Here is a 21123-nt window from a genome sequence, read left to right on the forward strand (position 1 = left end):
TTGTATTGCATTTAAGGGAAGATTGCAATAGCAAACAGGAACAATAAGCATATCAGCTGGAATGCAAAAACAGACGACACAACACAGGGAGTGGAGATCCTAATCATAAGGATTTTGGCAAGTGTAGTCACATAAATACTCGATTGTTGAAAAAGTGGGCAACAGTACAGATCTCAAGAATATTTTTCTAGAGGAGAGGGAGAAAACAGGCAACAGTTGTACCCAAACTTGGGGTGAACAGACACAGTCTGCAAGGAATCTGCACGTGCAGAAAAATGAGGCATGTAGGAGCAAGTACCCCTATTTTGGGGCTCAAGATGAGAAGATTTTTCAAAAATCTAAGACTGAAGAAAGCTGTCAGACTCTTCACCTCCTTAAATTGTTATTCTTTATCTTGCAAGTACATGTAACACTATCACAGCTCCATTGTAATTTGGAAGTACCAGAAACAAGAAAGAAAACTCTCAAAGCAGTATCTGTTCTTGTATGAGTTCATGAAAACCCAGGTAAACTTCATCTTGAGCATCTGAACACATCCATGATTATCCTGTCTGCAGGTTTTGTGGCCCATCACTGCGTACAAAATACTCTGATGTCAAAAGCCAATTAGAAGTCCTATATACCTTGTTTGTTTAGATTCAAAAGTTACATACTGAAAGTTAAGCACACTCTATGTATTTTACTGAATTTGTTCATTTCCGAGTGAATTGTACTTAATCTCTTAATTTGAGGTTTGCATGGTGTAAACCATGTATTTCATACCAAAATTTATCTTAGAATCATACGAATTTTCCTCTCAGAAAATTCAGTTAAAATGCTTCTTTGGCGTTTAAAATCATTTATCCTTCAGCCTCACCCTTTATAAAACCAAAGACCTATAATAGTCACTGCTTAGTTAATAATAGCAAACTAATGATAACGGCATTTATCTCATAAACAGCACATAAATTACAGACTTTCAGGGTGGTGCTTATGTGCTCTGTTACAATTTTTTGTTTCTTTTGGTCAATGTTCATCTACATTTCTTAGCTTTCTGGAGCTACACTGGCTTACGAAAATTCAGTGCAGTTATTCAGAAAGTTTCCATCCCCATTAATAACAAGAGGTAAGTAATTAAACCCAAACTATACCTTTTAATATTCCGAGAAAAGGAAGAGCATAAAAATTACAAAACAAAACAAAACAAAAAAAAAAAAAAGAAAAAAAATTACCACGGAAAATACACTTGGGCATGGAATACTAGAACAAAAGCCAACAAAACACCGCAAACACAATATGGCATAAAAGGCAGAAAATACAAACCTAAATCATCTGCAGCAAGGCCTGTTTTTCAATGGAGCTCCAGCTTTTGTAAATGACTGAAGATTAGCCCTTGATTGTACAGTACATTCACCAGGAATTCTGCTGCTGTCCGATTGCGATGGACAGCAACCATAAAAATAACCCGTGCCTGATAGCACTGGAGAAGATGGTGGAGCATGGAACACTAAACACTTGAACGAATAAAGCTGATGATAAGAAGAGTGTTTCCAGTTACTGGGATCTCCTTGCGTCAAATACAGAGATTGAGTACTGAGGTATACACTGTCATTTTTTTTAATCATATCTGCCCATTCAACTCCCAAAAGTCAGATCCCGGCATGTACTTGGCGCAGTGTAAAACAAGGGACAGAATACGCATTTGAAATGAGTACAATGGCTGCCTTCAAAATGCTAGTCAGGTACCTGGAGGTCCTTTCCAGCTCTTTGTAACAGGGTGTGACTAACACTCTTGAAAGCCCATGATTGTAGCATTCTAGACAAACCACTGAGAACTGCCAACGTCGCACCAGACTGGAGTGCCACAAAAAGCCTGTTGACCAAATCCGTGGAAGCATTTTTTTTTGATAATCGAAAGACTTTGTGTGCTATCTTGGACAAAGAAGATATTCATTCTGCTTAGGTGTCTTACCCAGGGTAACTGGGACCCCCATTTCCGACGCTACAGGAGTCCCAAAAGCTGGTTTCAGTAGCTGCTGAGAGACTCTACCTTCTAATTTCAGGCAGTTTGGATCCTAGTGAAACACCTGCAATAGCATCAATGAGGTAGAGTGAGTACTTTCTTTAATGTTACCTTGCCTCCATCTGCTTTTCTATCTTACCAATGTTGGTGAAAATGAAGGTACATTAAATTGAAACAAAATCAGATATTCCTTTTCTGGGAGAAGATAAGGACATTATATAGTTAGTATTTTTAAATAAAAGTGTATAATTTGAAAACTTAATTATTTTGGTAATGAAAAATGCTCATTACAAAAGTCTAATTAAAAGAAAACAATTTTCATTTTAATTATCTTTCATAACTGTAACACACATTTATGAGAAAGTCTGCAGTAGCAATGGGTTATGCACTTTTAAGCAATTAAATTTCCTACTTGTCTGATTTTGTTAGACTAATAAATTATACCAGGAATTTAATAAAGTGGACAGTTAAAGGAATTTAATCTATTCTCTCTAGAACAAACAAGATTAACAAGATAAGATTCAGATTTGAAAAAAATATTCAAGAGATAAGCTAAATTAGAAATTGAAAAAAGCTCTTGTGACTCCCAAGCAGTCATATAACTGAAGGAAATAATGAAAAAAAAAATTAAAGAAAAGAAAAAACAAAGGTTAACAGGCAAAATAGGAGTAATTTCTTTTCTCATAAAATAATTAACCTTTGGAAAAGGCTTGCTGTCAACACAGAGGCTTTTACTGTGCCATTTAAGGAACTAGGCACATTCCTGAAAAATGAACAATAGGGAAACTTAAATAAGCCTTTGAAAATAAAGCATCTTAGATGTAGGCAGTTCCTGTGAAAGCAGTTCTTCGCAGCATAAAAACCAAACCATTCTCTTCATCTCTTGAACAGGGAAAACAAACTAAACAGGTATTTTGTAAGTGGGAGGAAAGATGAAGCAATCTATTTTAAGTCTCTTCTCCTTCATACATCCTGTAGTGGTTGGTTTAATATCAAGCCTATGATTTTCCACTAGGTGGATTTGCTGATTAACTATATATGGGTCTGAACACCAAACTGGAATGGATGAAGTATCATTCCTACCGTGACTAGCTCCCTTCATATGAGTTGCCCTGTCAAAGGACTATTTTGTGAGCAATGCTTGCATATTCTTGGTATTATAATTCTCATTTTGAATGGAATAATGAGAGAAACTCCTACTTTAAAAGCAGACTACAGAGATCAATACCTCATTCTTACTGAAAATCAGTAGGATTGACGTACCTAACTCTCTTGGACTCCTCTGACTCTTCTGGAAGAGGTGTCCTATAGTGGATAATCTGCCGGCTTAGGGAAAAAAAAAAAAAAAAAAAAAAAGGGAAAAAAGTAAGATCCTAATAAATCTAGGTGAAAAGTTTTACATTCCATGCAGGACATTTATTTTATGTGAAGAAAGAATCATGCAGAAAAGCTGTGTTGGAACAGCAGTAAAACACCACTCACTGGTAAAGCATTTCATCTCTGGACAGATGGGAGAGCTGAACACATTCACCATCTAACTAGAAATCAAATATCATGTACATCCAGTTGCTCTTTATTACTTAATTCTGTGCTGTGTATAGGTTACAGTGATTTCTCTAGGGTGAAATTGTCCTTCCCCATCTCACCATATTCTGATAATGACTGGAATGAGTTTGATATATTGAAACACTCTTGCTTTGATTGAGTTTTCCATTCATTACTAAAGCTGAGAATATTGGAGTGGCAAATAGCGTACAATATTTTAGTAGAAAAATAAGTGGTTCCAGGTCTCAAACAAAAGACTGGCATGTGTCATTGTAATAAACTTACACAGTACCCTATGCTGAAATAATCATTCTACGGACCTCGTGCAGAAAAAACATAAAGCCGTTACATTCACATTTGATAATTATATTTGGAAGATGCCCCAGGACACAACAACCAAGCAGTGAACTATTCATCTCACTTATAAAAGCCACTGCATTAAAGTGCAAGCTAACACACTCAAGAAAGGCTGATAAAATGACAGAATATGAACTGCAAGATTTTAACAAAATGGCTGTAACCCAGCAAGGAAGAAACCATTTGCTATGAAACAGTGGAAAGATTCATGATGCATCTCTCCACATCAACCTCCCCCCTACAGCTCTGCTTCAACAGAAAGTGCAAGAAAAGTATTTCTACTGAGGGCTTTCTCATGGCTTTATGCAAGCAACAATTTGGGGTATATAGATAGTTTTCCCTTTTTAGAGGTATTCTGTTTGCTGTAAAGATGGGACTGCTGCAAAACAGAGTGGTAGCACATCATGACTATACAGTATTCCTCAGGCTACTGAGTGCACAGTGAAGATAGTGTAAATCAGGTGTGCCGATCTCTATGGAGCTCCGTCACTTTACTTCACTTGAGGATCTTTAAATAGGCATCAGATACAAAAAGGAATATTCATTACTCTTATGTCTGTATTTTGAGGCATGAAGGGCTGGGAAAAATATATCACGGAACAGTACAAGTCACCTTAATTAAGGCTACAACACAGATTTCCATTATAACATAAAATTTGGCTCCTATCCCCAGTTCTAAATTCCAGATTCACAAATCATATTGGCTTCAAGATTTGTAGTCTAGATCTCAAGCTGAGGTAGGGTTTTCTACTAAATTTGCAGTAAATCAGACAGTGAGTTTGTGAATTATAAGCCTATGAAATAGAGATGTTCACCATAGTTCAAAAAGTCTCAACTTTTTCTGTCATTTCATAGCCAAAAAAAGTAAATAATAAAAACGGCAGCCTGGAAAAAAAGACAGCAGATAAGACTTCATTTAGCAGACAGGAAGGTGGTTGAGATCTGTGGCACAGCACAAAAATTGCTTGATAGCAACCACATCAGACACATTATTAACATTTATATAGGAATGCTGATATGTTATTTGTCCCATGGAAGAGACATGTGTGGCAGATATTTGTTCCTTGAATCAGGTTTCATTCAGGCAAGCGTAAGTACTCATCAATTTTATATGTCCACAAAAAGTAGCCATACACATACACACACACACCCCTAAGGCCTTCCTGTAATTGGAAAACTGTGCTTCTATAGGAATGAATGGAGGTGGCGGAAAGGCAAACATCTAACTAAGATCCTAAACCCTAAGTCTCAAAATGTGAGTTAATAGACATTTCTTCAAAACCACCCATGTGAATCAATATAGGCTCCTAATCTATTTCATTTAATGTTTAATATATTAAAAATATATTGGTCAGAGTATAAATACAGCAGTGGGGCCACTGTTTTCTTCATTTATAATCTCTTAGAGCATAATCCTGCAAATTTTTCCCATGGGGTCTTGTGAGGTAATGATCAGGCAAAAGCACTTGCAGGGGTACACCTTTAAAGCACGTTTGCAGAATGATCTTAGTTAAGGTAACAGGTATTTTGGAGCTGATTATATTTACTGACCTTTACAATAGCATGATGACAATAATAAGAAGAATCATAAGGATCGGCATACAAATGTGTCTAACACCACACCAGGTTTGTTTATCAGACTGCTCGCCAATGATACAGCCAGTATTACCCAGGGCTGTGCAGACAGAACAGCTCAAGCTCTTCACGTTACAAACCATCTATTTCGATTCTCCTAATAACTCTACCTCCGATTTTTGGCAGGACAGAGACAGCTGGTTAAAAAACAATGAAGAGAAGCCACCAGGCATGACTGAACTGCTGTACCTTGAGCCTGGTGCAAGCCAAGGAAGAGGAAGGGTCAGCACTGCAGAGCGCTCTGCCCAGCGGAAGACCCTCCCCACCTCCCTATTTCTATTCAGCGGCAGTCCTTGCGTAGGGATTGTGAACGGGCTCCTGGCCAGCCACCACAGAGATGCCCAGTAATGTGCTTTTGTGCATTCTCTCAGCCAAGGACTACTTCTGTGCCAAACAGGAGACGGACCAACCGCTGTGTCAGGAACAACAAATACCCTGTTCCTTATCCAGCCTCTCTTCTCTGCTCAAATGAATACTAAACGTTCGAACCAGAAGCCTTTGCATTTTCACACACGCACCACACTGGAGAAGTGCATCTTTTCCAGAGCTGGTTGAGAGAGTAGGGCAAAATGGTCTTTTACAAAGGCAGACTTTTCCCAACAGTGAAATATTTGTAAGGGAGAAAATACTGTTTTGCAATATTCCAGTTTTCAGTGAGCTTTTATTTTTCACTCTTTGATTTTTCATTTCTGTCCAGTGACATCATGGAAAATACATCATCTTGTCCTCTCTAACCTTTAAGCATAGAGGTTTTCCTCCCTTCCTCCCTCCATTTTGGAAGTACTGGCTGTGTTTAACGGCCATTCCTGATGCACAAGATAATGAAAACATCAGAGATGCCTTTCTAGGCTTTATTCAGGAGTGGACTACCTTCTGTGTTAGGAAGCTTCCAACTTCTAGAAAAAAAAAGAATTTAGATTGCCTTAAGCTGTTTCAACAGGAAAATGAAGGGCACATTAAGGAATAAACAGCTGCTTTTACATCACAGTGATACAGGAAAAGCAGGTAAAATTCAGCCTAACTTATTTTTCCTTCTGAAACATATAGGTGGCTGAAACCAGCTTTTCTAAAGATGACTGAGAAATCTACTTGAAAGTGTATAACCAATAAAACAGTCCTTTATTAACAAAAAAAACAGGAAAACAACAAAAGAGTTTTTACAATTTCTTCAATGCTTGAACATAATCCCTAACTGTGGCTTTTGCTCGCAAGGCTGTTCTGCAGCATTTCCTTGTACAACCAGCCTGGAGCTTGAAAAAGAACTAGTACAATAACATTAAGTCTCAACATGGTGTGCATTAATAAGTGACTGGTGCATACCTTGGATTTGTCACATTAGGTAAGAGGATGAAAGCACAGTACCTTCCCTTTTGGCTACTAAGAAGCATGCAGCCAGATTAATAACACACATCCTGAGGAGGTTAATTACTGGTAGAGTGGGCTTCTTTTAATTAAAAAAAAAAAACAACACCAAAAACCACACACACCACAAAAAAACCCAACTATTCATTCTGTTCTTTTTAAAAAGTGTTGTATGGTCCTCTCCTCTCCTCGCCTCGCCTCTTTGTGCCTTTCTACTCTAAAAAGTGGGTCTCACCAAAGAGATGTCAAGAAAATAAAAATGGACAGATTATACACACCTTCTATGTTACTCCAAATAAACATTTGCTGATTTTCTTACTTAAAATTTCCTAAAATTCTTATTCTCTTCTTTCTATTCCCATGGAATTGGTAGTCTTTTCAGCCATAGTTACTGGCCTCAACAATAAGTTTTAATTTCTTTTCCTTTGTAAAAATGAGACTAAATTTGTATTACTTGAGCCACTTCTGGTGCTAGACAAAAAAAAACTACCAAAAATCCTGGAAAAACCCTAGAAGTAGCTAAAAACTCAGCACCTGCTGCTGAAATACCAACAGAGCACTCTAAAGGGCTGGTTTTTTCCTTGTCCTGCTCAGAGTTCTGCCTTCTCTCAAGCACCTATTTAGTGTTCTACAACATTAGTGTCCTCATCTCACTCATACTTCTTGACTTGTGTAAGGGACCACTGGGGAACAAGGGTGGGCAGGAGAAGCAGCAGCCCTGCAGGTATCCTGGTGGATCCTTTTAGACGAAATGCCTCTGGCTGCAGAAGTGATTCACTGGCACACACGGTCCCGTTGCTTTCTATGTTCTCCTCAAAAATAACCGGCAATGGGCATGGGAATTTCTCAGGCTTCTCAGACCATTAGTGAGCAGCAAGATACCAGGGTACAGTACTGGGAGTGGAAATTAAGTTCACCTGCCCACAAAGACGGCCAAGATAATCAGTCCAACTGTATCTTTGAAAAGTCAATATTCTTACCTAGACAATAACAATGACTATTTCTAACAGCTCTCTAAGGAGCATATGCCAGTCAAAGCTTACTAGCACCGCAGACAGGAAATGGCAGGGAAAAGAAAACAAAACAAAGCAAAAAAACCCACACACACAAAAAAAAACCCCCAAACCTCTTTGAAGACGACATTATAACACCACTGACCTGCAAAGCTGCATGCAAATGTGTATCTCTGCATGATGTGCGAGCATGCCTACTGACTTGCACAGGTGCATAAAGTTAAACTTAGGTTTTAAGAATTTGCCAGATTAAGATCTCAGCTTAGACAGACCACACTCCAGTTAGTTTTCCCAGCCTTTACAGTAGCACTAACTGCAGACCCTTAGCTCTTGGACAGATTACCACACCTGTAATTCTTTTCATTAACTCTAACTTATCTGCCACAGGCCCTGTGACAGCTTTTTCAGATTTCTGACAGCTCCAACTCCTAGATTATTTCTGAATCAAACAGGGGAGGTAATATAGTTGCTGTTACCTTAGGAGGTAGCACCAATCCTACTTTATCTGCTGTGGAGTAAGGTTAAAAACACAAGAGAGAAATTAAACAAAACAAAACAAAAAAAACAAAACAAAACAGGAGGTTATTGACACACCAGAATCAGGTGAAAAAAAACCAACAATTATTCCCCCCCAAAAAAGCCTGTGCACTTTTCATACTAATGCCAAAAAAGATACAAAATTAAGATTCTATGACGTCACACAGGAACATCCCCATGCATACTTCCTGTATTACATGATACATGTGTATGGCAAGGAAATAAATTATTATCCTTATCCTTCATTTGAAGTCTTTATTTTGTTTCCCCCTTAAATAAATAAATAAAACCCCAAACAATAGAAAAAGATTCAAGAGAGGGAAATATTCAGAAAGGGTCAGAATGAGAAGCAAGCAGGGTAACCACCCTTTCACATTTCTATTAGCCTTTCCACCTATATGAGGATATCCACCTTGGCAGGGCTTGTGTAGATTTATTCCGAAGAATTTATGCCTTTGGTGTGAATAAGTCAGTAACAAGGCTTGATCTCAGGCTCACAACAAAAGCTATTGCTTCAAAGGCTGTTGTGCTGCAAATTCACACGCATACCCTTTTCCCCCCATAAAACAAACAAACAAACAAAATCCCAGTCATTTGATAAATCTTTAAACATGCTACTCTAATAAACGGATGCATACATTTTAGGAGGAATTTAGATGTATTTGAAATGAGGCAGGAAGGGAAAGAGGAGAAATAAGTTTCTCACTTCAAAAAACCTGCAATAAGATCATGTTCATTGCTGTGGTGTGCACTTTATCAGTTACACATCTGAAGGTTTTGAAAAATGTGACTAGGAGTTTTCAACAGTACAGTGTTCACAGTTAATCATCAACAACTTAAAAAGACATTGACATCTGTTGTCTAGAGAGAAAAGAAAAATGTGGGGGGGGGAGTGGGCAGGGGGGGGTGAAAATTAAATCCGTTTGAATCCTTCTTAGTGTTACAGAGTCAATAGCAGGAAATTTGCTCAGAAAAATGTGGGGTTGTGACCTTCTGTGTTTCAAGACATCCTAATTTAGCTTGATCCTTCATGCTCTCTGCTCCTCCTACTTGTACCCCAGGGGCAGGTTTTCTCCTACTGAGAACCAGATTAAGGGGGAAAGTGCTGAAAGAGGGAGGGAGAGAAAGGAAACAAGACAGGAATAAACTGGAACTGAAGTCCTAAAAATCTAAGAGATTATTAAAATTCAATCACTCTGCAACGAAACTTATTTTTATGCAGACACCAACGACGTCTTTGAACTGATGTTGAAAGGTAACATGAAAACTTTTTATTAGTGTTTGAGACCATTTCCTGAGGACACCAAAGAGCTGTTTTTGACATATACAAGTGATGCTCACACATTATATAATGAGTATACATCTACCAAGATATTCTTCTTCAACTCAGTATGGACCATATGAGTGAATCAACTTCCCAATTAAGTGGTAAACTGTGCAAGCTATGAGACAGCTGACGAATGGTCGCTCCCTAGCAATTAGTGAAGAAAAAAAAAAGAGACAATATAGAAGATACTAGCAAAATTAATCGGTTGTTAATACTACTCAGCTCCAAACCCATTAACTATTATTGTGTTGCTTTTCCAAGTAGCATATTTATAGTTACAAGTACCTGACTTTCCAAGCAGACCACACCATTACGTGCCTGAGTAGAAGCTCCCCAGCTCACAGCGGAAAGCCTGGGCAGCCCCCTGCAAATAGCAGAGCAAGGAGGGTTGAGGAGGGGCAGGACGTCAGTGCAGCCTCCACTCTGCTGTCTTTCCCCATTCACTGACTGCTCAGAGCAGCTGGCAAGTCACCTCCCCTGTGCAGTCCATGGAAACTCAGAGGAAACAGAAGTCCACTGGCATTTCAAGTGCCTCCTCAAGGCTAGGCGTGAGATGAGGTCCCACTCTTCACTCCCAGCAGCACACCAACAAATAAGGATTTCCATGCAGAGCACCCAGCTCCCTCTGCTCTGACTATGCCTGGGCTCCATGCCTGGCCCAATATATGTCCCTGCCTCTGTCCTCCAAGCTCTATGCCAGGGAAAAGGCTGGGTAGACTGGACAGCTCATGTCCCTCCTGAACAGTGTGGCATGTCCCAGTCACAGGCAGGCTCCTGCTGGCCCAGGCGACCCACAAGGGCAGCAGGTCTCAGCCCGTTTTGTCCCCTGCCAGGTTCAGGCAGCACATGCAGCACTGACCACCCCAGCAGCAGTGGTGTACAGTAGTAGCACATTACCAGAGGAGATAAAAGGGGCTGGAGTAGGACCCACCTAAGTCCAAGTTTCTAGGGTCTGATCATAAAGTATTTGTGGTATGACCTGAAATGCCATAAATTCAGCAGTTATCTTTCTACAGATGTCAAGGATTTTTGCTTCAGGTTCATAAACAGCACCATCGATTGTATTGAAGTTTCTTGGCACATGACAATATCTACCTCAGAAAATGTTCCAGAACATGGCATTTAAACCTGTGACCAAATACTGATATCAGTGTGTGTGGATCATCTTCCCAAGCTGATTGTATGTCAGCTTGATAGAGATAAATTATAAAATAGGCTGTCCTTGATTGACAGCTTTACTATCTAGCCAGGGAAAAAATCAAAAGAAGAGAGTTTAGATCAAAGATTAAACTGTTTCTATTCAGAGATTCGTAGATTTTAATGTCGGGGGGAAAAAAAAGGGAACCACAGACATTCATCTAGCCTGACCTCCCACATATCATGGGCAAAATAATTTTGTATTCCACCCATAACTTCTGAGTAACCATAAGCATATTTTTAGAAAGACATCTCATCTCAATTAATATTGTTCAAGATAGGAAGAATCTGCTGCATGTTTACATAAATTATTTCAAAGGTAATTACCTGCACTATTAAAAACATGCTCGTGAATTCAAGTCCCGATTTAACTAGGCTAGCCTACTGTCATTAAAAGCTGGTCTGCCGTATTCAAGAGCTCTTGATGCATCTTGAAGTGCAAAGAAAAACATGAGAAAAATAAATCCCCCTTTTCCCACAGAAATACTAGAATCTTCCTATACCACAAATAAAGCTTTATATAAAACATTCTAATTTGGTAAACTATGTTCATTTCCAGTTACATTCCTTCAGGTTGGTAAGCAAACAAAAAAATATTGGGAATATGAATTCTGTATCAACCAGAAATTAATTTTAGTGGGCCTCTAAAAAGAACCTGGGTCAAATATATTTTTTAAATTACACTTTGGACATCTGATGTAAAGAACCGATTTGAAAATTTAAAAAAAAAAATCTGAAAATTTTGGAATAAGATTTCTAGTTTTCCTTTGGCCAAAACAGTTTGCCAAACTTACAAATCGTCTCAGTCACCCTATCTGCAAATGAATAAACCTTTGAAAGGTTCACCCAGATGTAATGTTACCTAATAACAGTAGCCACAAAATTAACAGTTACTGTATATTTTTATTTTCACACAAAGGGTTTGCAACTGATTTTTATCCTACACCTTCAGCAGACACTGATATTTTTCATAACTATCCATCATGAATGCTCATAAATATTTGATTAATATTAATTGTTTGCTTGTTTTAAACATAGCTTTTCCTTTCGTTGCCATGACTATAGAGGAAGGCATTTGCATGGGAAAAAAGGTGGAGAGGAAAAGCTTTCAAAGATCCAGAAGCAGAAATAAGAGACCAAGGCAGCACATTACTTCCTAGATTTTGATTGAACAAACAACTCTCTCCTTGTGATAGAAGTTTTTGGAAGGATGCGTATTTGCTCTGTATTGTGCAATTCCCTTTGCAACACAATGGGGAGCTTATGAATATCTTGTGGTAGCTACATCAAGTCAAATGAGCTCAGGATGTTGCAGACACATAGGTGATACTGGATTTTATTGTTCTAAGGATAACTCAGAATAAGAGTAGGCTCCTCCCGCCATGGGAAAGAGAGTAGGACAGGGAAGAGCGTAGCTATGTTAAAGAATAAGAAAATAAGGCTTGCTGCTACCGAAGTTATTGGATCACTTAATTTCTTAGTGTTGCAGTTTATCTACACAGATAAAAGTTATCCTAGGCTGGGTCCTCTGTGTGAGGAGGGACAACGGAAGAGAAAGTGGGTCAATTAACAGGTTGAAAAGGCAGCCAATCCACAGAGCTGGGCTTGGATCTGTCCAGCTGCACCTCCAGAGCTAGTGACTTCCCTATATATGCTTGTTTTCCTTTCCACATGGGCTCAAATACCACCAGTCCAGGAAAAGACATGCATGGAATTCACTAGACACATTTTTTCAGAGTAGGATGGTGCTTTTTAACGTAGTTTACCATGACAGGGGACCTAACTGCTTTCTATGTGCATTTCCTTTCACTCATAGCAAGAATTTATGAGCACTCAGGCACCAACTGGACAACTGGAGACAAGTGTCAGTTTTCTGTAGATGGTATATACAGCCTGTGTTCAGATGTGCCACAGGTTCCCAAACAATTAGACTGGCCATCTCCAGGTATTAATAATAACTAGGAGTACCAGCTGACACAGAGCCGTATGAGCAAAAGGGCATTCAGAGCCAGCCTGGATGCTTCAGCACCAACATGCTCTATCCCAGAGCAGAGGAGGTGGGATCCACAGGAAACAACAAACTCTGCTTATAGCCAGCTGTGGTTAGCACGAAAGCTGGGCCCATAAAGCCAACCAAAATCTTGGGCTGGCTACTTCACTATCTTCATCTCATGTTCCCCCATGCTCTGAGATCTGCGCAAGCTCATTGCACAGCCCAAGTAAATGGGCATCAGAGCAGTTCTGCAAGAATCAACTTGTCTGGAAGGCTTACTATCTCCGGGCTGGCTTCACGCAATGGCCCTCAGATGTCCCCACACTGTGTTCCCTATTGCTCATGTTCCATATTTTCCTCATGTATGAGAATCCCCAGACTTCCCTTACCTACAGTAATGGAGTTGTCAAGATCGCTGACAGCTACATTAGCATAAAAACAATTCAGAAAGCAACTCCTTCATGTTTCTGGACCTGAGCTAGCTATTAACCATGGGCAATTAAAAAGAAACATTGTCTTGTGGCAAAATGATCCTGTAACTGTCTACTGTAAGGCTTCCTACACTTTCCTTTCTATACCTGGTATCAGACAGTCTCCTGAAACGGGTACATAACATTTAGTATGGAGTTTGTAATAGAAATCATATTTTATAAGTCATTCAGTGTATTTCTGCAGAGAATTTTTAAGGGAGCTTGTTTGTTTGTTTGTTTTTAACTAAGAGAGCAAATCAGTATCTCTGTTGCACCTGTGTCTTCCACAGTCATGCACATCACATACCTACACAAATTATGTAAGATTTGGACATCACTGGCTATAAACTAAACACAAATTTCCAATTAATTTCTGTTGGCAAAAACAAAGTAAGTTCTAGAGGACAGAAGCTACACAAGAACCTCTAACAGGGCAACTCAGGTCGTATTTCTTCTGTACCCTACAGCTGCACTTGGAATGCTGATGGAAGTTTGGGTCTCTCAAACTTAATATCTGCATTGGAAAGATAGAAAAGGCTTAGCTAAAAAGAATAATTTTGTTTAGTTTTGAAACAGATGCTCAAGAAAGCAGTTGCCATGAGAACTCCTGTGTTTCTTACAAAGAAAACTATATTAGGACTGCAAAGTCAAATACTCAGGAGTTAGAAATTGGCAGAATTAAGCTCACCTTTTCAACCTTCATTATGTTCTTCCCTGAAAATATCTTTAGTTACATGACAATGTAATGTTTTTTCCAAGCAAACCCCTCCCTCATTCAGCCTGTAAGGTGGAAGGTTCTTACTAAATATGCAGCTATTTAATCTGTGGTTTTATCCCAACCATTCATGCTCCCAATATGCTTTACAAACACAAGATTGAATACACAATATTCTAGTTCCAGCTAGAGGTTTCATAGATGGCTACACTGTGGTACTTGAAAAAACTGAAAGTATTCATGATTTTTATTTTGTTTCCACAGCACTCAGTTTTAAAGGTGGCAAGTTGAATTTCAATGATATTTAGGTGAAATTCCTTACTAATATCCTAATGTCCCAGACCACCTGAACATTTACAACAGGTGGAGAGAAAAAATATCATTGCAGTTGTCAATTATTTAAAGGTTTTTGCCCTGGGAGGTTATACATGCAACGTTTATAACATTTTAAAAGAATCAGTATATTTACTTCTAAGACTGCTGTGGACTAACAAACAATTTCTCATTCGCTGCCCAATTGATTGTCTTCATGGGGAGCTGATGTAAAGTAAATGTTAGTTTATCTTTACATTCTGTCCCCTAATGTCTTTGGAATTATCACTGGAGATATGGCAGAATGATATCAATGATCTGCATAACAATAAAAAAGCAAATATTTTGTTCAAATCTAACAGATGAAACATGAGTCATATCGCCTGGAGTGGCATGAGTGGAAAATGTGATTAAAAACATGAAAGTGAAAGGGAAAGAAAGCAGCAAAAGTAGTTTCTAGTTTACAGCTATTAAAGTGCATGAAAATTATTAGAGTTACTGCACTTCAGAAGGTCTGGTTTGTACCTCTGAGATTCCAAAGCCCTCAAACAGCAATAAACTCAATATTGGATATAAAGACACATGCATAATATTTCCACCTCAAACCGAAAAGGCAAGAGAAAATTTTCATACCTGGGAGAACTGATATTTAAAAACTTGGTATTTAAATACTTCAACAAATGAATATAAAAGTTGTGCTTTTGAGTGTTTTTTTTTCCTAATTTTTACAAACAGAGACATGAGCTAAGGGCCCCCCAAAAATTTTGCTCTCATCTGGTTTTTAGATACCAGTGAGTTCAGCCTCATGTAGATCAATGGTTCCGGGACAATACATTACAAAACTGCAATCTTTCTGGGGAATGCAGATACCGGTTTGAATTTCCAAATGCACAGAAAAACTCACACTAGGTCAATTAAGGTACTCGTATAATTGCAAATATCATTAAAGCTAGCTGATTTTCTTCTGTCCATATTGGCATTTAACATAAAAATATACTACATATATCTCAGCCCTTCCCTCTTTTTCAGCAACTGAATCTCCCAGAATCTCTTATTTGCCAGTTCTACTCAGCAACAGAGAACAAAATCCTGTTGCTATCTCCTGCTGGTGAAGAGTCAATAACAGCTCATTAACATCTGTCTTAGTTTAAAGCAGAATCCAGGCTGTAGGAATGCAGTCAAGTAAACCACCAGTGCGATGACCCCCAGATGACCACAGAGCCAGAGAGAAGTGCGGTACATGGCAGTGTATACAAAGCAAGATGTTTTGCTTAGATATCTTAATAGGACGCCAGAGTTCCTCACAGACAGCTTGAAAATTGCCTTTTGCATCACAAATATTACCTTTCCCTGAAAGGAAAATACATCAATTTTATGCAGCTAGAAAAGCAGTTAAGTAAACCCAGGAATCTAGTCACAAAATATAAGTTTTAGGTTCACCTTTTCTGCTCCCTCTCCCTTGCTAAAGCTTTTTGGTATAGTTCATAATAATATGTGCTTGACAAATGGTCATTAACTGCAATTAAGCAATTCTAATCCTGTAAAAATTAGTCAGGTTGTTATTGCTACTGATCTGATGACTTGATGACTCTGCTAAAATTAGTGTAACACTTTGCGGTTTGCTCTGAAAACATATTATTGATTGGATGTTTATTCTGCCATTTGAGTGCAAAACCCCACCACAGTCAATATCCCAGTCTCAGTAAGGTCAGTCTGTAGACTCATTGTCTCGTCAAGGAGGAGAAATATCTGTGAAACACAGTCCTCTGTGCTTTGGACCACTCAAACAAGACTGTGGAACTGCAGTTGAAGAAATGCCAGTATTTCCTTAAAGTATGGTTAATATATGTTGTCCCTGGCCAGTATACCTTTGACCTTTGGAAGGCACTACTAAAGGTGCAGTCATGGAGTTCTTATGTAAGACAAAATTAGGTTTATTTTAAATATTGTAAGATCTACTTATGGGCAACAAAAAACACAAGACTTTTACCAAAAAAACCCTGAGTATTCTGATAGGTCCTATTGCTCCATGACAATGAGAACCATGACTTGAGTTACAGCAATCTAAGAGGTTACTTGTCAGCTGAGCAGTGATGACTCTCTGTGGGTAGGTTTTCAGTCTGTTTTAACCCTGAGATGAAATTTAATTGTTTACACAGCTACAAAAGCTCAGCTGATTTGTGGATACCTTGTCTACTTGCTATAACCTAACTGTTAGTACAAGTCATTTGGCTTGGTCTACACATTGTCTGCAAAGTAAAATTATTTTGGTTAAAGGTAGATGATTTTTTTTAACCAAATATTTTTACTCATTTATAACCTCAAGGCTATAGCAATCTACAGATGCTTTATTACTATGGTGAGTCAATTTCTTCCATAATCAAGATCTACCCTTCTTTTGTAAGAAGACAACTGCAGTTGCACTAAACGAAGCAGGGCCATTTCCTGTTAAATAAAGTATGATACACAAAGGTTTCCCAAATGTTGCTTACAAAAAAAAAAAAAAAAAAAAAAACCGAAAAAAAAACATTCTTCAGAGTTTCCCCCCTCCACTTTCCATTAAGTGTCATAAGCAATATTGGAGGGGGGAGGCTGTAAAGTGTCCCCCCACCCTTGCTGTTTCTCAGGCAAGCAGAGTAAGTCAGAAACTACTATTTGGTTACTAGAATTTCTCATCCTCCGTTGAACAACTTACATGACCTTTAGTGTAGATTTTAAAGCTCAGTTGCCCATTCATTAGGCTGACAAACTTGTCAAAACCTTGCAGGACTATGTCAATTATGTCAAAAATGCTTACAGGTGCCACAATACATGTCAGCACTCAACTGACTCCTGTCAGCCATTGCTGAAATGACAAGAAACCCTGCTGGGGACATAAGGCAGCAGAGGGAAAGGAGAGAATCTCACTCATTTTGTTGGTGCTGGCCATTCTTTTACACTAGTGAGGGTTATTGCAATCCTTTCTTTTACTGGAATCTGCAAAGTTGTTCTTTAATGAAATGAGTAATTAGTTTCCTCCTTCACATCCCTGCTGTTGATCATATTATACTTTGAACAAACCAGTCAGATAACTTAATAGTTGGGTTCTAGCATCAGTACTAGCTTTGATAAATACAACCAGAAGTCAGTGAGTTCTAGGCCTGGGTAGAACATGTCAAAAAAAGTTAACATTGCAAGGTTTTTAAATCGTTTGTTATAGTAGCTTTCTGATCAACACCTTTCAAAAACAAACAAAAAAAACCCCAGAACAAACATTTGTGATTGAGAAAAAATTTTATTAAAAGTACTGATATATTCAGAAATTTTCTGGAAAACTCATTTCCCATTTTACAACCAGCAATAATCTGCAAGGAAGTTTCTGAATATCAGCAAATGCACTGTATATTGCCACATAGATATGAATCTACAAAATACAAACAGTCTCACTGTGCTCTGATTCATGTGATGATTAGAATTATTTCCCTCCATTTAAATCATCCATAAAGAATGAAGGAAAATAAACAGCAGTTGGAGGAGAAACAGCAGATGCAAACAGAAGTTTGTACTGGACAACAGGTAGCAGTTGTCATTCTCCTTGCCTATTTAGACTGCCCTGAACTATTACCTAACTAAACAGTCCTGTTTTCTTTCTCCATAAAACCTTTCCAATAAATGACAGAGCACACTTTACAGGCCAATCTGGTGACAGCAGAAGGGTTTATAATGTCACTGGCTAATAGAAGGGCAGAAGAAAGTAGCTAGATGAAGTGTCCCAGAAATTTTAAATTAAATACAAACCAGAAGCCACTGTGTATTAACTTTTTTTTTTCTTCCCATAACCTTTTCTCCAGAAGGCGGCTTGTTCTTCTCCATCTTATTCGGCTTACTAGAATACCTAGTAGGGATGAGGGCTCCACTGGACTTGATATACAATTAATACGATACACAACAGTGAGCAGCAAAGTATATCAAGAGACTTAAGACTTAGAAAGTAATTATGTAGCAAGGACAAGCAGAGATAGGGAACCCAGCAGGGAACAAACAGTTTGCCAAACTTTTCTTGGCATGCTGTTTTTTTCCATCTTTTACAATCGGAAAAAAAAAAAAAAGAATAGTCAGCATACAGTTAGCACTTTTCACTCAAAGGTCTCAAGGAGCTTCACAGACATCATTGCCATTCCCAGCTTTTGTATCTTGGGAAAAGGAAGTGTGTGGCTTGCCTGAGGACTCACGGTGACATGATGGCACAGTCAGGAACACTGCATATTGTAGCAAGTACCCTTCATATTGATTTTACTTTGGGTTGGGTTTCTCTTTTTTTTTTTGGGGGGTGGGTGTCATAAATGAGAAAGCATTACTTTCATCCCCCCTCTCTCAGTTGTCTTCTTTACTTTGAGGAGCAGACCAAATGACAGCAGATCCTATCCCCATTCTACTGCAGAAACGTCTCTGGAATGAGAATGGGCACGCAGAAGACATGCTTTCCACACATCAGTGCTATAGACATATGGGGGCCTGGCTGCATTTCTCTCCTTTTGAAAAATGTAGGTAAGACTATGGAAAACAGCTTGCTTACATCCTAAATTTGCTTGTGAGGGCCAAATACTGCTGTCACATCAAGCACATAGATCAGACTAGCAATTTGACATAGAAAGTATAAGAAAATTGTGCCTGGAAAGCCCAGTAGCTATACATGCTCCTGGTTCCCACAGGCACATTGTTTAACACCATACCTAAACAGAGCTGCAAGTGCTCTGTAAAATACTTCCCTTCCGATTCATCTCCGTATAAGACTTTGAATAGGAAAACAAAGGCCAACTGGGCTCACAGACAGATGGTTTAAAACCTCAATGCATTGAGACAAAACAGATTGGCTCTGGACATTAGCAAAAAGAAGCTCAAGAAGGGGCCTTGGTCTAGACTCTTCCCAGTCTTGGAAATATTTATAACAGACGTTCTATTTGGTTACATCTATGGTCTGAAAAATGAGTGCTGAAGCAGGAACCCTGTATACACTTGGTGCCCTAAGGGTTTGCCTCTCCTACCGTGCAAACACATAATCAAAACAAGAGAGTTTATGACCTTTGTAAGAAGGGGCAGGCAACTCAGGGCTCCTGACTACAATGATGTCATGAGGTTATGCGGGGAGAAAATTAGACAGGCCAAAGCCCAACCAGAATTTAATTTGGCTACTGCCATGAAGACAATAAAAATGTTTCTATAAATACATTAACAACAAAAGGAGGGCTAAGGACAATCTCCACCCTCTACTGGATGTGGGGGGTAACATAGAGACAAAGGAGGAGGAAAAGGCTGAGGTACTTAATGCCTTCTTTGCCTCAGTCTTTAATAGTAAGACCAGTTGTTCTTGGGGTACCCAGCCCCCTGGGCTGGAAGACAGGAATGGGGAGCAGAATGGAGCCCACATAATCCAAGGGGAAATCATTAGTGACCTGCTGCATTACTTAGACACATACAAGTCTATGGGGTTGGATAGGACCCACCCAAGAGTACTGAGGGAGCTGGCAGAAGTCCTCACCATCTGCTTTCCATCATTTATCAGCAGTCCTGGCTACATGGGGAGATCCCTGTTGACTGCTGAGTAGCAGCAAATGTGACACCTGTCTACAAGAAGGGCCAGAAAGAGGATCCAGGGAACTACAGGCCTGTCAGCCTGACCTTGGTGCTGGGGAAGGTTATGGAGCAGATCATCTTGAATGCCATCACATAGAACATACAGGACAACCAGGTGATCAGGCTATCAGCATGGGTTTATGAAAGGCAGGTCCTGCTTGACTAACCTGATCTCCTTCTATGACAGAATGACCCACTTAGTGGATGAAGGAAAGCTTGTGAATATTGTCACCCCAGATTTTAGTAAATCCTTTGACACCATTTTCCACAGCATTTTCCTGGAGAAACTGGCTGCTCACAGCTTAGACAGGCATACTCTTCACTGGGTAAAAAAACTGGCTGGATGGCCAGGCCAAAATAGTTGTGGTGAATGGAGTTAAATTCAGTTGGCAGCCAGTCACAAGTGTTGTTCCTCAGGGCTCAGTATTGGGGCCAGTTGTGTTTCATATCTTTATCAATGATCTGAATGAGCGGATTGAATACACTCTCAGTAAGTTTGCAGATGGCACTAACTCGGGTGGCAGTGTTGATCTGCTTGAGTGTAGGAGGGCTCTGCAGAGGGATGTGGACAGGCTGGATCGATGGGCCAATGCCAACTGTATGAGGTTCAACAAGGCCAAGTACGGAGTCCTGAGCTTGGGTCACAACAACTCCATGCAATGCTACAGGCTTGGGGAAGAATGGCTGGAAAGCTGCCTGGTGGAAAAGGACCTGGGGGTGTTGGGCCAGCAGTGTGCCCAGGTGGCAAAGAAGGTAACAGCATCCTGGCTTGTAGGAGAAACAGTGTGGCCAGCAGGAGCAGGGAAGTGATTGTCCCCTTGTACTTGGCACTGGTGAGGCCACACCTTGAATACTGTGTTCAGTTTTGGGCCCCTCACTGTAAGAAAGACATTGAGGTGCACGAGCATGTCCAACATGCAACAAAGCTAGAGAAGGGTCTAGAGACCCTTATGAGGAGTAGTTGAGGGAACTGGGGTTATTTAACTTGGAGAAGAGGAGGCTGAGGGGAGACCTTATCACTCTCTACTATCACCTGAAAGGAGGT

Source organism: Phalacrocorax carbo, chromosome 2, assembly GCF_963921805.1.
Source record: "Phalacrocorax carbo chromosome 2, bPhaCar2.1, whole genome shotgun sequence".
Classification (NCBI taxonomy): Eukaryota; Metazoa; Chordata; class Aves; order Suliformes; family Phalacrocoracidae; genus Phalacrocorax; species Phalacrocorax carbo.